We start from the raw sequence: 15,313 nt of genomic DNA, 5'->3' as shown, positions 1-15,313 counted from the left end.
TAGTAACCTCCATGAAGGAAACATCGCTAAAACTGTTGCTTGGGCGAGTTGGTTCATGATTATTTAGACTGATTTATCAGCGCAAAGAAGACTAAACTCTTAGACAGCGCTGTGTGTCTGTCTTTTATAAAAGTTCCATCTTTTTTGCGATAATAAATCAGTCTAAAAAAAAAAGGAAACATCACAGTGTATGAGTTGCCACTGCCACGGTAGAAGATTTGCAGCGGGGGCAGCCAGATGGTGTTCGTGGAGTGGCCACGCCCATTTCCTGAGCTAGGCTCCTTACACGTAGTGAGCAGGGTTGCCTCAAAAAAGGATGGTCGTCAAACGATGCTGAACTGGAGAGATTGTTAATTGTAGAGTGTGCAGGGTGTTCCTTGTTACAGTTTACTTTCGGAAAATACACAAAAGCAATGTAAGATCTTTGCATGTGAAGCAACCACTCATTCGATTCAGCATAGAGGCTTTCTACGGGGCTAGTGCGAAAAGCACCCATAGAAAGACTAATTCCAAAATGGTGAACGGCGTCTAGCATCTTTAGGGCAGTTGGTGTGGCGGACTGATAGACAACAGCTCCGTAGTCTAGGCGAGTGCGAATGAGGCTTTCATACAGATAGAGAAGACACTTCTTATCACTACCCCACATGGTCCGCAACAACACTTTCAGAACATTCGTAGTTCCTAGATACTTGTTTTTTGTATATTTGATGTGGGGTATGAAATTTAGTTTTGCATCTAGTATGAGGCCGAGGAATTTATGCTCGGTCTTTACTGATAGAGGCTGACCATAAAGACCATAAAGACCAATCTCAGGATCTGGATGAACGGCCATCTTTCTGGAGAATAGGATGCAAGTGCTCTTCTGTGGGTTCAATTTAAAACCATTTTCCTCTGACCATTGTGAAACCTTGTTTAAACTTAGCTGTATTTGTCATTCACACATGGAAAGGTTGCGGGATTTAAAACCGACCTGTACATTGTCGACATATGTGCAATAAAACGATAATGTGAGGAATGGATAGGCACAAGGAATTCATTTTCACAATAAAAAGTGTGCAACTCAGTACACCACCTTGTGGCACTCCTGTTTCTTGGACAAACGTTCAGGATGAAACAGCGCCTACTCGAACACGAAATGTACGATTGGACAGGTAACTTTCAATTATAGTCAACATTCTTCCCTGCACACCTAAATGTAACAGGTCTCGAATGACGCCAAAGTGCCACGCAATGTCAAAGGCCCTTTCTATATCGAGGAACACAGAGAGAAAAAAAATTGGTTATGGACGAAAGTGTCCCGAATATGTGCCTCGATACAGACAAGGTGGTCATTAGTGAATTTGGCCTCTCTAAACCCATGCTGATGTGGGTCAAGTAGATTGTTTGTCTCTAGGAAGTGAAGTGCATGAGTCGCCTGTTCATCATCTCTTCAAAAACTTTGCGAAGGGAACTAGTTAGGGTGATGGGCCTGTAGCTTGACACAGAGAATGGGTCTTCCAGGCTGAGGGGATCTTGCCGGAAAACCGTACAGCATTATACAAGGAGAAAAGGTCTTTTTGAATTTCCGATGGCAGGTGTTTTAACATTTCATATACTACTCGGTCGGAACCTGGGGCGGATTTATTGCAGCAGGTGAGGGAAGCCCGTAGTTCAACTAAAAAAAAAAAAGGTTCATTGTATGCCTCGTGTTTCATAAATTTGCGCTCTATTTTCTTTTTTTGTTTTGTTTTATGTCGCTGAAACGCTTGAGTATAATGGAACGAGCTGGACACCTGCTGAAAGTGCGCCCCAAGGTAGTTCGCCTGGTCCTCGAAGCTGTCGCTTTGTGTGTTCACAAGTGCAAGTGAGTGTGCTTGTCATCCTGCTACTTTACAAACCGTGTTCCAGTCTCTCGCCTCATCTGTATATGAATTAATACCCGTTAAAAATTTCTGCCAGCTCTCTCTTGTAGATTGTCGACGCACACTTCTTCCTTGGGACTTGATGTTTTTGAAAGTTTCAAGATTATTGGCTGTCAGTGAGTGCCGAAGTAGCCTCCACACTTTATTTTGCTTTTTGCGTGCATTTCGACACTCGCCATTCCACCAAGGGAGTGGTCGTTTTACGCAGAGTCCCATTTGCAGGATACATTTTGTTGCAGCATCAATTAAAAAAGCGGTAAAGGAGTCAACAGCTGCATATACGCTTAAGCCTTGTATGTTAGGCCAACTTATGTGAGTAGCTTATCGATACTCTTTCCAGTAGACCTTGTCAATCTACCATCTGATAATCCGTGGAGGACATGCATTATCTAGTGATGTGCTGAAGATTATTGGAAAGTGATGTCTTCTGTAAGGATTATTGACGACTTTCCATTAGAGTAGGGGTAAGAGTGAAGGGGATGTAACGCTGAGATCTATGAAAGAGTAGGTGTTGTTGGCCAGCCTGTAATATGTTGGTTGGTTTCGATTCAAAAGACAAGTGCCGGATGGGAAAAGGAACTGTTCAATTAGATGACTAGCCTTGTGCATTGCGGCGAGAATCACCGCATAAACTACTATGTGCATTAAAGTCTCCAAAAACCAGATAGGCTCAGGCAGTTCATCTATCAAGGGCCGCAATTTATGTTTTTCAAGGCGGCACAGTGGAGGTATGTAAAGAGAGCAGATGGTGACGAGTTTGTTCAAAAGAACTGCTCGAACAGCCACTGCCTCAAGGGATGTTTGTAGTGGTAAATGTGTACATAAAATACCCTCATCAACTACAATGGCCACCCCACCAGATGACTCTAAAGCATCATTGCGATCCTTTTTGAATATTACATAACAACTTAGGAAATTGGTGTCTTTAGAGTTTAAGTGTATCTTTTGTACACACAGTACTTTTGGCGAGTGTTTGTGTAAAAGTTGCTGGATATCGTCGAGGTTTCTAAGCAGTCCTCTGACGTTCCATTGTATAAGTTGTGTATCCAATATGAGTGTGAACGAGTGCTGTGTATACTAAAAGAACTATTGCATTAAGTCGAGCTTTTGTCAGGCCCTGTGATAATGGTCCTTTACTTTCTGGCGCGCTCCAAAGAGCCGCACCTCTTCTTCGGCTCCGAAGACATCGTTGGACTTGCTGTTGTGTTCATCACCTCGGACGAGGTGCTGGATACCCACTCGCGGTTCACGCATGCGGACACGACAGTCTTAGGGCAATCTGTCAAAACAGAAGGTCCTGGAGCTTCAGGTCCGGAGGCCAGCAAGCCTTCTGATGGCGGAAGAGCCTGTGCTACTTCCGTTGAGGGAGTGAATGGCACTGCCACCTATCCCGTTTGTGTGATACGTACGGGCGCCGCGGATTTTGGTGGCACTGCCGCCTTTCGTGCCACCTCCGCAAACGAAAAACCCTGCAAGGATAAACGCTTGTGCGCCTCCCTAAACGAGATGTTTTCATTTACTTTGAGTGTAAGTATTTCTTTTTCAAGTTTCCACGTTGCGCATGTGCGAGAGTAAGTGGGGTGTCCACCGTCGCAGTTTGCGCAATGGGGAGTTTCTTCTTCACACGTGTCTGTAGCGTGTTCGTGCGAACTACACTTTGCACAGGTTTGATGGCCGTGACAGCTCTCAGAGTCGTGGCCAAAACGCTGCCACTTAAAACAACACCGGGGATTGGGGATGTAGAATCGGACCTTTAACTCCAAGTAGCCTGTTTCGATATATTCTGGAAGTACGCTTGTTCAAAATGTAAGAATGAGGTGCTTTGTCGGGGTTTCCTTATTGTCAGACCTAATCGTAATTCTATGTACATGCCTCACGTGCTGTTCGTTCCAGCCCTTAAGGAGCTTACTCTGTCAGGTTAATTAGGTCTCGATCAGATACTACGCCTCGGGAACTGTTCAGGGAACGATGTGGGTGATAGATACAAGTGTGGTTCCAAAAGAAGTGAGTTTTATCAGGTTTTCATTCTGGGCCTTGCTTTGATCCTCAAGAAGAAGGTCGCCGTCAGCTTTAAAACCTGGACCAAGGGTATTGGTGAGGCATTTCGAAACGACAAACGGAAAGATTGTTCTTGCATTTTTTTTGTGTTTCACAGTAAATCACATGGAAGTGGAGGAAAACTTTTTTTTGGCTTCAAGACATTCAGCGTTCCTTCGGTGCGCCCCCTCTTAGGGGGAGGGCAATCAGACAGTTTGGGAAATGAAAAAGAGGCCATTAAATAACTATAAATTTGGCAGCCATGCCAGCCACCCAATATGGAGCCCAACATAGGGACGCGGCAGCGCAATTATAAGAAGGCATTTCGAAAAGTTAATTAGAGCGCGAAAACTTGACACGATCACTCACACACGCACACACCCATGCATCAAACACACAGCGCTCACTTCCAACTGGTTTATTCATAGCTCGAAGGCTTGAATATATACAGGACACATTGTGCGCACACACACCAAAGAAGGCCAACAGCAACATTATCAAAACGTACAGTTAATCAATGTCATCGCCTTAGAGCGATAAACTGAAGTTCATTGATTAACACATTGATTAACTGTACGTTTTGATAATGTTGCTGTTGGCCTTCTTTGGTGTGTGTGCGCGCAATGTGTCCTGTATATATTCAAGCCTTCGAGCTATGAATAAATCAGTTGGAAGTGAGCGCTGTGTGTTTGATGCATGGGTGTGTGCATGTGTGAGTGATCGTGTCAAGTTTTCGCGCTCTAATTAACTTTTCGAAATGATCTACCAACTAGCCCAACAACAAGTTCTCTTAGAATATAAGAAGGCATGCCAGCCCCAGCTGTACCAAGCCACTATAACCCAATATTATGTGACCAAGAGAGGGCGCATAGACAAGGTTAACCTTTGCAGCCTGGAAGAAGAAAGCAAAAAGAAGTGAGGAGATGACAGGAAAGATTGAAAGAGAGAAAAGACTGTGACATAGGGAGAGAGGGATAGGAAAAGGCGACTGCCAATTTCCCCTGGGTGGGTCAGCCCAGGGGAGCCGTCTACGTGAAACTGGGGCCAAAGAGGTGTTTGGCCTCTGCCGGGGGGCTTAAAGGTCCAATCACTCGGCGTCGGCTCAACCCCCTGGTTCCCCTTTTTCCCAGACATGGCAAAGCCACGCACGGCTAGGCGTGGAAGAGGTCGGAAATCCCCGTTAGCTCGGGTCCGTGGTGTTGCTACACACTAAACGCCTACTTGCGCAGATGCCCCTGCAGGGCGGATTGCTAGGTGATTGCTCCATGTCCCGAAGGTGTGTCTCCACAACCCCATATACTATCAGCTCCTCCTGTCTTAACTGCTCTTCTATCCTTTCTCGCTTTAAGCTATTTCTGCCACCCTGCATGTTAATATACCCTACGTCTGATTTAGCTCAGCCCTCGTGCTTACGCTGATTTCTTCTCCCACGGAACCCATGTGGCTTGAGTATTGGTGCCCCTTTAGAATTGTCTTTGGCTACACTGTTAGCCTCAGGGCTCTGGGTACCCCTAAAAAGCTGTGGCTTGGTGACCCATCCTATTATCAACCCTCCTGCCCATGGCACCACTATAAGGAATGCCATCTTGTGCAAAGGGGCGCGCGTCGGGCTCGCACACATCATAATGCACCTCCATTACGCTGTATCCGAGCTGCCAGCTGATACCCCTGATGACACTGTTAGCCTCCACTACCCTTATTTCAAGAGACACTTTGTGTATAAGGTGGCTAATTTTTTCAAACACAATTTCTCCGCCATCTTTCAGGACGTCCATCGTTACTTCATCCTCACCGGCGGCTTTGCCTCTTTGCATTCCTTCTAGGGCTTTCCTTACTTCCTCTCGTTACAAGTAGGATGTCGTATTCTCCTGGACTACTATGGTTTCTCACAATACCATTTTGGTTCTTTTGACTTCTGTACAGCTCACTGTAGAACTCCTCCGCCATCTCAACTGTCCTAACCATATTGGTTATGACATTGCCTTCCTAGTTTCTCAATGCATACATCCGATTTATGCCTATGCATAAGTCTGCCTTCGCAGCTTTTAGGCTGTTGCCGCTTTTTACAGCCTGCTCAATTTTTTCCATGGTATACCTCCTGATGTCGGCTACTTTAGGCCTATTAACTTCGAAAGCTCCACTTGTTGGTTGCGTTTGAGGCTTTCATCGTTTGTCGTCTCTTAATAAGATTTTTCGTTTGCTAGTTTACCAGTTTCCCGTCTAGTGGCTGAATCTACAACTTCAATTGCACACTCTTTGATGATACTACAGTCGAGCACGCTGATAACGAACCTGGGCCTGACGCAGCATCTGTTCGCTGTATCCCGAAGTTCGTAGTAAATGAAACACAGCTTTTAAAAAAGTTGCGAGTGAAAACACAAACTTTTTTGCCCAAAAAATCCGTGATCCACGTGTTTCGAAGAGCAGAAGCGATAAAGGCAGTCTCGAGTTCATTTAAAATGGCAGGGTGCTCGTTCGACGAGGCCCGTGGCATAAGCTTCATGAGGCACTGGCTCCAAAGTTCCGTTGTTCTTGCAATCAGATTCCTTTGAATCGCTCTCGCCACGAAGTTCATTCACAATGCCCTGATCTGTGCACGATTCCGCAGGGTCGGCATCATCATCGGCTGTAATTAAACCAATGCTACAGATGTCCCACCCACTCTCCCAATTTGGAGTCGATGACGCACTGCCACAAATCGCTGCCAGAGTGATCTTGTTCGGAAGCTTCAGGCTCGGCATCGGGCCCGATGTCGACCTCGCAAAAACAATTTCGCGCGCATGTAGCCCTCACGGTTGCCCATGAAATATTCACCATCTCGACAGCTGAATACCAAGACTCCCGATGCGGCAAGTTGGCTGCCAGGTGGTCAACAGCTATGAGCAAGGCGGCACCTAACACGTGGATTACGCTCAAGCTAAGTGTCCACGCTTTCGACGTTTTGTTGAGCGGCAGGAAAAAGGGTGCAAGTCCCCCCATCAGCCATCCTGACCACACACGCACACCAAATGTGAGCCAGACACGCACACGTGACACACATGCCATGATGCGTGGAACAGCTCTGGGCCCGCTTCTAGTCAGAAAACGAAACTAATTCGAGTTAGCGTGGCTGGCGTCGCAGAGCAGTGGAGATGTGCAAAGGGGTTGTGATCAAGAGAGGAGAGCAGCTTGGTGAGAGAAGAAGAGCAAGGAGTTGCGATGAGTGAAGAGAGGAGAGCACGAGACGAGAGGGCGACCTTGAAAACCAAAACATGCAGGAAGGAGGCAGGTTGGGTAGCTTGCTTGAAAGGTCCGCGAAATACGCAACTCTCATGAAGAAAACTTTAAAGAGTGCCTGCGCGCGCAGAAGTCAAAGCACGGCCGCCTTGATCGGTGCGCGCGGCGGTGTTCAAAGAATCAGAGGTTGTGGTCAGAAAATCGTTTTGTTGCACCGACGGGTTTGCGTGGCCTCACCAACTTCAATATTTCGTGATTCGTTCCGCACAAATTAACAGTTGTTTTCGCGCTTCCACACGCGTGCAGAGGGCATGCTGAGCCGAGTGCGAAGTGAGTGAGAACAAGCCCGAAACACGAAACGAATCGTGAATTATCAGAGTTGGTGGGTTAGTGTACACGTGTGCACTAGACGCAGACGATCGGATACAGTAGGTGGCCGACAATGTTGGCAAATGGTCTGATCACTCCAGGCCAGCGACGCCAACGACAGTACCAGCAATCAAAAACAGGGTAGATGGCCGATCGGTCTTCGAAAAATCGGTGGTAGTGTAAAAACACAGGCCTCGTCTGGCGATGCGGGGTGCTCGTAGTAGCGGGGGAAACAAAGGACGGAGGGGTGCATAACAAAAAGCGGTCAGAAATAGCAGCAACTAGAGGGGCGCATAGGCAGAGTCAACGTTTAACAATAAGAATCTATGGGCACCTCGTTAATGCCTGATCGGTGGTCGAAAATGGTTTCCCGGGAAGTCGGCAGAGCACCGACTCCGTTCGCTGTAACCGATCAGCGGTGCTCGGAGACGTTCGTTATAAGTGCAATTTTGTGCCATTGAACCAATATAGCTTTTCACGGTCACGCAGATATTGTTAGTTTTAAGTGGGGCTGTTATATGTGGGCTCGACTGTAGTAATATTATCATTCATTGTGTCAATGCTTATGTCGGTTATCTCATTTAATGCCTTGAATCGATTCTGAAGCAAAACACTGAATTCCTGTATTTTTCCTGTCATCGCCAGTTCATTAATTGGCTTCTTGTGTATCAAATTTTGTCTTTGCTTCTTTAAATCTAGGTAAATACAAGCTCTTACCAATCTATGGTCACTGCATCTAATCTTGGCAACCACTTCTACATTCTGTACAATGTCTGAGTGTGCACACAGAATGAAATCAACTTCATTTTTAGTTTCGCCATTAGGACTTCGCCACGTCCACTTACGGTTAGCTCGTTTTCTGAAGAAGGTATTCATAATTTGTGATTAATTATGTTCAGCAAACTCTATTAATAACTCCCCTTTGGCATTTCTAGAGCCGATGCCATATTCTCCCACTGTATGGTCTCCGGCCTGTTTCTTGCCTACTTTGGCATTAAAATCGCCCATAAGAATAGTATAGTATGTCTTTACTTTATTAATGGCTGACTCTACGTCTTCATAAATGTGTTCAACCAAATGGTCATCATGGCTCAATGTAGGTGCTCAATTAAGTCCACAAGACAGAGGTACTTGAGTTTGTAGGTCAGTCAGGCAGGTGCCTTAATGTAAGACTTCAGGAACATTGCCAGAACGTAAGAAGTGCAGGATGGGACGATTTTTTGGCCGCTCATTGTTTCGAATGTGGGTGCCAGCCATTGTTCGAAAAGACAAAGATTCTCGCGTCCCACCCTAACGAAGGCACAAGACTTTTAATCAAACCTGCAGCAATTGCTCGAGGCAGCTGCATCAGCAAACCATCAATAGCGTTATTTGAAAAAGAATTGGCGTTTTTAAATTCGGCACGCGAGGGTCCGAGGTGAGCACGGGGTTTCTTGCAGTCTCTTTTGACTTTTTGGTTTTGTGTGTTTTTTGTTTGTTTCGGCTTAATTAAGCAAGTGATATTATTGTCTCTTTTGTAACATATATATGTGCATCGTAGTAGTAATAAATTAGTTGAAAGTCTGCGCTCGTTCTCGTCTCTTGCGTTAGTTGTCAGAAGTTCTAGCACTGAGAAGTTTAATAATGGATTACCAGCTAGCCCAAACCATTAACGGCCTTGCATAGCATTACTTATCGTTTTCTGGCTTAAGGGGGGAGGCTACCCTGGAGACCGAACTTTTTTATTTTTTAAGATATCTGGATGAAACTTTCAGGGGTTGTTCACTACAATAAAACTAGCACAACTGCTAAGTTTCACGAAGCTGTGTTTCTTAGTTCCAGAGTTATTGAGGTCTAACTGGGTGCTTCACATGGGTGCCTGAGGAAGAGCCGTGAGAAATCCCAGGACATAGTAGAAAGCTGAAATTCATTGTGGTCATTCCTTGATAGCTATCCCAGGGCGCTACAAAGCCGTTTTTTTTAATTCCCCCCCCCCCCAAAAAATTTTCACGCAACTTTGAATTTGATGTAACCAGTAATGACCAGATTCATCAAAAATTAATTGTTTATTATAAATTAACAGCACCAATTTTCAAAAAAAGGAGCTTGTTACGCCCTTGCAAGGTCATTCAGGAACAGAATAAAAAAACGGCACACAAATCTGATGAACGGTTTTCGAGTTCTTGCTTTCCTCAGCACCACAACTAGCAAAAAAATCCGTTCTGAGAAAACAGGCCGAGAAAGTTCAAAACACGTGTTTTCTTCAAAAAGCTCCAGCACAGTAGCTAGAAGTGTCCTGGCGCACTCATTTCTTCTTTTGCCTGGCCTCCATCTTCTCTTGGTGTCTTTTAGAATTCTTTTTTAGGCGTAAAGCGTCTTTTTCACGAGCTCGCTGGATGGCCAGATGACCTGGCTGAAGTCCAATGGAGTCCGATATCACTTGGGTTGCTTTGCAGCAGCCGGCATTGTAGCGCAGCACTGCTTCATGCAGCGCTGTTTCTACCGCGATCAAGGATGAGTGTTGTTCCTTCGGCATCAGAGACCACAGAATGGAGTGGAATGATTCTGATGCATTTTGCGTCTTCGCTCCCAGGCAGCGCTGAAGAAGCGACTTTTGTGACAGTCTTTCGTAGATGGGCAGCATAGCTGCAGCGACATAGTCCGGTAGGCTGTGTTTATGTTTTGGCTGTGGCTCACGCTTTGCCTCTGCAGCTCTATGGCGGCACCACGATTGAGCCCCCTCTGGGCAAAGTTCATGGTGAGGGTCTTGGTCAGTCGATGTGACGTGGTGATATGTTGCCATCACTGCACGCTGCATGGCTGTTAGGTCAGTTGAATTGTTTCTCAGGGCCCAACCATAATATCCTGTCAGCTTTTCAATGAGGGCTTCAGTCAGCTTCCCCTTCCCACTCAGTGGCTTATCACTTTTCTGCACAATGTTTCGAAGAGCACTTCCAATCCTTTTCTGAACATGGTTCAGACATTCTTCTTTTACAATTGGCACTAGCCCGTACACATTCTCTTCTGTGAGGGCAGCGAAGGTACGGCTGTCTCCGTCGGACACAAGAGTGGTGTACCGCAGGCCATGCTTGGATACAGACCGCCTAAAGAGAGTCAAGCCTGCCTCCACTTCCATGCTTCCCGATTTTGCGTCTGTGTTTTTCTGGCAAATGTGGTGCTTCTGCCAGCTCTCGTATGCTGCATCTCCAGGTTTGGGCCCTGTTTGGCATCCAAGGCAGTGGTTTGAAAGAACTACAGCATCCAAGATGAGACCTGTAAAGAAGTCAATTACCGATCCCACTCCGATGTGTGATGTGTGACCCCGCTTATGCCATGTGCCATCGTACACTACGGTGATGTCCTTGCAGAAGCTGGGGTCCATTTCTTCATATGTTTTGATCACTGCTGTGGCAGAATCAGCATAAAACTTCTCCAAAGCAGTGGCCTCTGGCTTCCTGAACGTCTCTTTCAAGTGCTTTTTGAAACGTCCTGTGGTGAAGACCTCTGTAAGAGACGTTCATGGCAGCCCAAAAGTCATTAAGAGCTGTTTGTCCCTTGCCTATTTGCTTTATAGCCATTATGGCGCGGACATTTACATCGAAGGCCTGCGAGTCCTTTTTGCGCGGTGATGTCCATAATTTATCGACAGTGCCACAAGAGGCACACACGACTTCAAGTTTTGTTGCAAGTCCAAGCTTGGTGCTCTCTCGGACAGTCATAGCACCTTTCAAACATTCTTTGCACACTGTGCGGCTGAGCACGACGTTAAAGATGTTCATTTGAACGAGCGAAAAATGTGTGCCCTCACTTGTCACTGCAGGTGCAAGAGCCGGCTGCATCAGTTGAAATTTCTTCTGCGTCGCCGGCGTAGACTCAAGTTCAGCGCGAACGGCGTCACGACGTTTCGCATTCGCATCGATTTCTTCCTTCGGTAGGAAACGCGTCCGCAGATGAAGCGACGGTCCACTCACGCTCGATGGCGGCACCGATTCAGACGAAGTGCTGGGTCCGGCGATATCAGAAGCACTCGGTGTCACGCTCGATGGCACCGATTCAGACGAAGTGCTGGGTCCGGCGATATCAGAAGCACTCGGTGTCACACTGGATGGCATCGATTCGGAGCACGTGTCGAGCCCGGCGATCTCGGAAACAATCGGTGCATTTGCGGCTCCAGCCACACTCGATGTGTCGGATTCTCGACTGGCGACAGCTGACAACACAGTTCCGTCGCTGCAAGCGTCTACGCAGTCGGCACCCGCAGCAGAATAGCGGAATTTTGATGATCGTACAAGCCGCATAGCGCGCCTCCGCGCACCGGACTTCCGCACTGACTTCGGCTTCGTTGCCGGCATCGCCCGCAACAACAAAGACGAAAGGCACAGAACTAGTGCAAAAAGAAAAAAAAAAACGAGAGAAAATGATCGAAAAGATAGCACAAGGTGAAGAGCGGCTCGTAAGCAGCCGTCTGTCGAGGCGGACGGAGCAGAGAGCAACAAAGAAGCGAGCGCGCTGGACGCGCCATCGAGAGGAGCGACCGCCCCCGCTGCTGCACAGCAGCCAATGGCGGGCACGCTTTCTCCCGCAAGATATGAATGCGCTGCTCTAGCCAATCAGCGCTCCGCATCGCGTCGCGGGAAAACGCCAATAGCGTCTCAACTGTGCTGCCGATGCCATTTTGCAAGGCGGCGAACGAGAGAGAAAGAATTCACGGTCAAAACAACACCAAGATGGCGCGGGACAACCGCATGGTCCGGGAATGGCGCGCGCGCGAAGTTTGGTTTGATTTCGGGATTTGCGGCCTCGAAAATAGTATTTTTTTTGCACTTTGCGGTTGAATTAGGTGCTGATAATTACAGAATAGGTAGTTTATGAGACATACAACCCAAAAATGTGGTTTTTCAAAAACCGACTTTTTCGCGATTTTTTGGTTTTCAAAGGCCGCGTCCCCCCTTAAACATATTGCGTCCAGATACTGAGTGCTTATTAGCCCCATAAGAATGTTCATGCTGCGAAATTTCCCCTTCTGAATACGCCTGTGACGAGTCCTTCAGATGCTTTGTATATGGCCCTTTTGGCAAAGACGACAGGAACCGCTGTATGTTTTCAGCAACTTGGAAGGGAATCTGCATCCAAATGGCCAATTACTTAATTAACACTTTCATAAACGGTAATGAAACAAGGGACCACAGGGCCTCAAACAGTAAAATGGAATATTGTGTAAATTATGCACACTCAGGGGTGGAAGCGGGCTCCAGTCTTTTTGGAGCAGCTTTGGCGCAGTAAGGGAGTTTTGGAGCATCTCTGGAGCACCAAAAGGGGTGTTTTTAAGCATCAAAATTTGTTTTGGAGCAGATTTCTCGGGTCACACATAGCTGTTAATTAAAATTTTTGCTTTCTGGTAAACACAAAAATTTCAGTGAGTCTTCTAAGCATGCAGTGCTGATCAAGCGACCAGACTTTCCTCAAATTGATATATATTAAGCCTTACAACATTAAAGCTGAAAGCACAGCAACTCGGAGAAAACATAAGTGGCACTCTGAACAGCTACTAGACCCCACATGAAAGAAAAAAGTTTATTGTTAAAACGTTGCGATGTTCAAAATGTGATTAAGACACCACATCCAACATGAACAGCAACTGAATACTAAAGATGGGTTAATGTAAGAAAAGCTATCTTCATACTAAACCAATCGGGCTGTATGAAAAATTTAAAACTTATGTTCCGGTAATTGAATGACACAGCCGACATGAGAACCACGAGGAAATTTAGATGCGCTGTGGTGCCATTGCCCGGCAATTAAGTGAACAAAATGTACGATAGGAATTATATGGACACTCGACAGGTTTTCACCATCGCCGACATGTTAATCATCGTTGTCGTAGCCACCTTAATACGCAGAGTGCTCACTATATGGCACTGTGGCGCTCGCTCCGCTAATACTCGAATTGCTTATTAGATGACGCTGAGGGCACTCGCGTTGTAGAGTTACTGTATATGCTACCTTTAAATAGCAGAGTTGCGCCAAGGTACGCCATCTTGGGTTCAAATGTCTCGCGGGAAAGCCACTCACCACCCGCATAGGAGCAGCACTCGTGCTTATAGCGTTGCTTTATTATTTTTTTTGCTTACTTTCTATTTTTCATGAAGGTACGAGACAAACTCAGTTGCTCTGGTCACGCCTGAAAGCCTTGATTTTATGCTTATGTCTTTTGTAAGTAATAGTGAAAAAACGTGTGTCAGCTCATTGAACCAGTGGTACATATGTATATTTATAGTAGGCCACACATTAGCTTCAGCTTCTTTTGCACTGTTTTCCCCATTAACATATATAAAATTATTTTTCACTCTTGAACACTAGCGAACCAGGGATGGAACATTTTTATCGCGTTGGGCTCATTTGTTAACTGTGTGAGTTAACCAGCTAAAGCTGTGTAGCCTTCAACTGAATCGAGCTAGATAGCGATCGAGAGTGGCCGTGCGACGCTTGCTTTAAGCGCACATATCGTATTACGATCGTATTAAAATCGTGGCTCACGATAATTGATGTGAATCGTCGTTCAACAACCCAGTCATGTCCAATGGTCTTTTCGTTTAAGGATTCAAAGCTGCATTAAATTCACGCACTAGCAGCAACACCTTGCCGATTCAAATAGTTCTAGAGTAAGTTCTACCTTTATTTTTAGCGTTTTAACCGCCAGACTAATTTGGACGTATGCAGCTGACACACGCTGCCCAACTCTGCATGTATAACGTATTTATTCACTAATGCATCTGCAGTTAATGAAAATAGAGCAAGTTTTGCAGTGCCATGGACAGATTAAAAAAAAAGTCAAGTGCATGGGCGTCAGAGGGAAGTGGAAAAGTGGCCCTTGCCCGCCTCAAGCCACATCAGCACTTGCCCTCACTTAAGCTAGACCAGTGCTCTCGCTCTCCCTAAGCTGCAATGCAACAATGATTTGCACCCCAACAGAAAATCCTGCCGACGACAATGGCCAAGCGTTTATTCCTTCTGACTGAACACTAATCTTTCTATAGCAACACCCGCTGCACCCGCGTCTATTCGCATGGGCTCTACGTAGTACAACAGAACACAGAATGCATTTGCTGCTGCATTTCTCGTGGCCATCAGGCAGCATGGCTACATTACTGAAGAAGCGCGGCGAAAATGACAACAGTCGCTGTCAACCTTGCTTGGTCTGTATAACGTTGGCTTCTCCGCAGTGCAAATGAACCACCTATGACCACGTGATGGAGCTCGGCAAATAGGGGCACTGAACTCTTGCAGGCGGAGTGAGCAGCGCCCGGAAAACAGTGGCGCAACTCGGCTACCTAAAGCTAGCATATACAGTAACTCTATCATGTTGGAGACGCATGCTTGGCGCTTTCGCTGGCAGTCACTGCACTTGTGCGCCTCACAATGAGGGACGAAGACACGGCGGCGAATCAAAGGGCTCGAAAAGCGGCTGCAGCACGCGCACGCCGTCAAGACCTGAAAGTGGAAGCCCGCGAAGCCGAAGCTGCACAGGTGCACCGGCAAGAGGATCCAGAAACGGCAAGGGACATTTCAACAGCTGTGAAACGTGCTCAAAGGCAAGCAGATCTCAAGCTGAGAGCCCGAGAGGTAGTGGTGAAGAGCGCACAAAGGCAGGCGGATCTCGAGCCAAGAGCCCGCAAAGCTTCACCCCACTGATCATCATTCACTCTGTGGATATGCTGTGAATATTTTTCTTAATCCTCTCCCATTTAAATTGCGTAGGTTCTCACTGTTCCTGGGTAGACATGAAACTGTCAATCACCAGTGAGGCATAC

At 46.5% G+C, this 15,313-nt stretch overlaps 1 protein-coding gene across 4 annotated transcripts in view; it reads right to left on the bottom strand.

Moving 5' to 3' along the window:
• The window catches only part of LOC119175125 (ankyrin repeat domain-containing protein 16), a 102,706-nt gene that overhangs the window by 23,583 nt on the left and 63,810 nt on the right, over nucleotides 1-15,313 (bottom strand). The window lies entirely within an intron of this gene.

The sequence above is a fragment of the Rhipicephalus microplus genome, chromosome 5 (genome assembly GCF_043290135.1).
Source record: "Rhipicephalus microplus isolate Deutch F79 chromosome 5, USDA_Rmic, whole genome shotgun sequence".
NCBI lineage: Eukaryota > Metazoa > Arthropoda > Arachnida > Ixodida > Ixodidae > Rhipicephalus > Rhipicephalus microplus.
The sequence above is the reverse complement of the archived record's forward strand: the minus strand, read 5'-3'. Positions and strand labels throughout refer to the sequence as shown.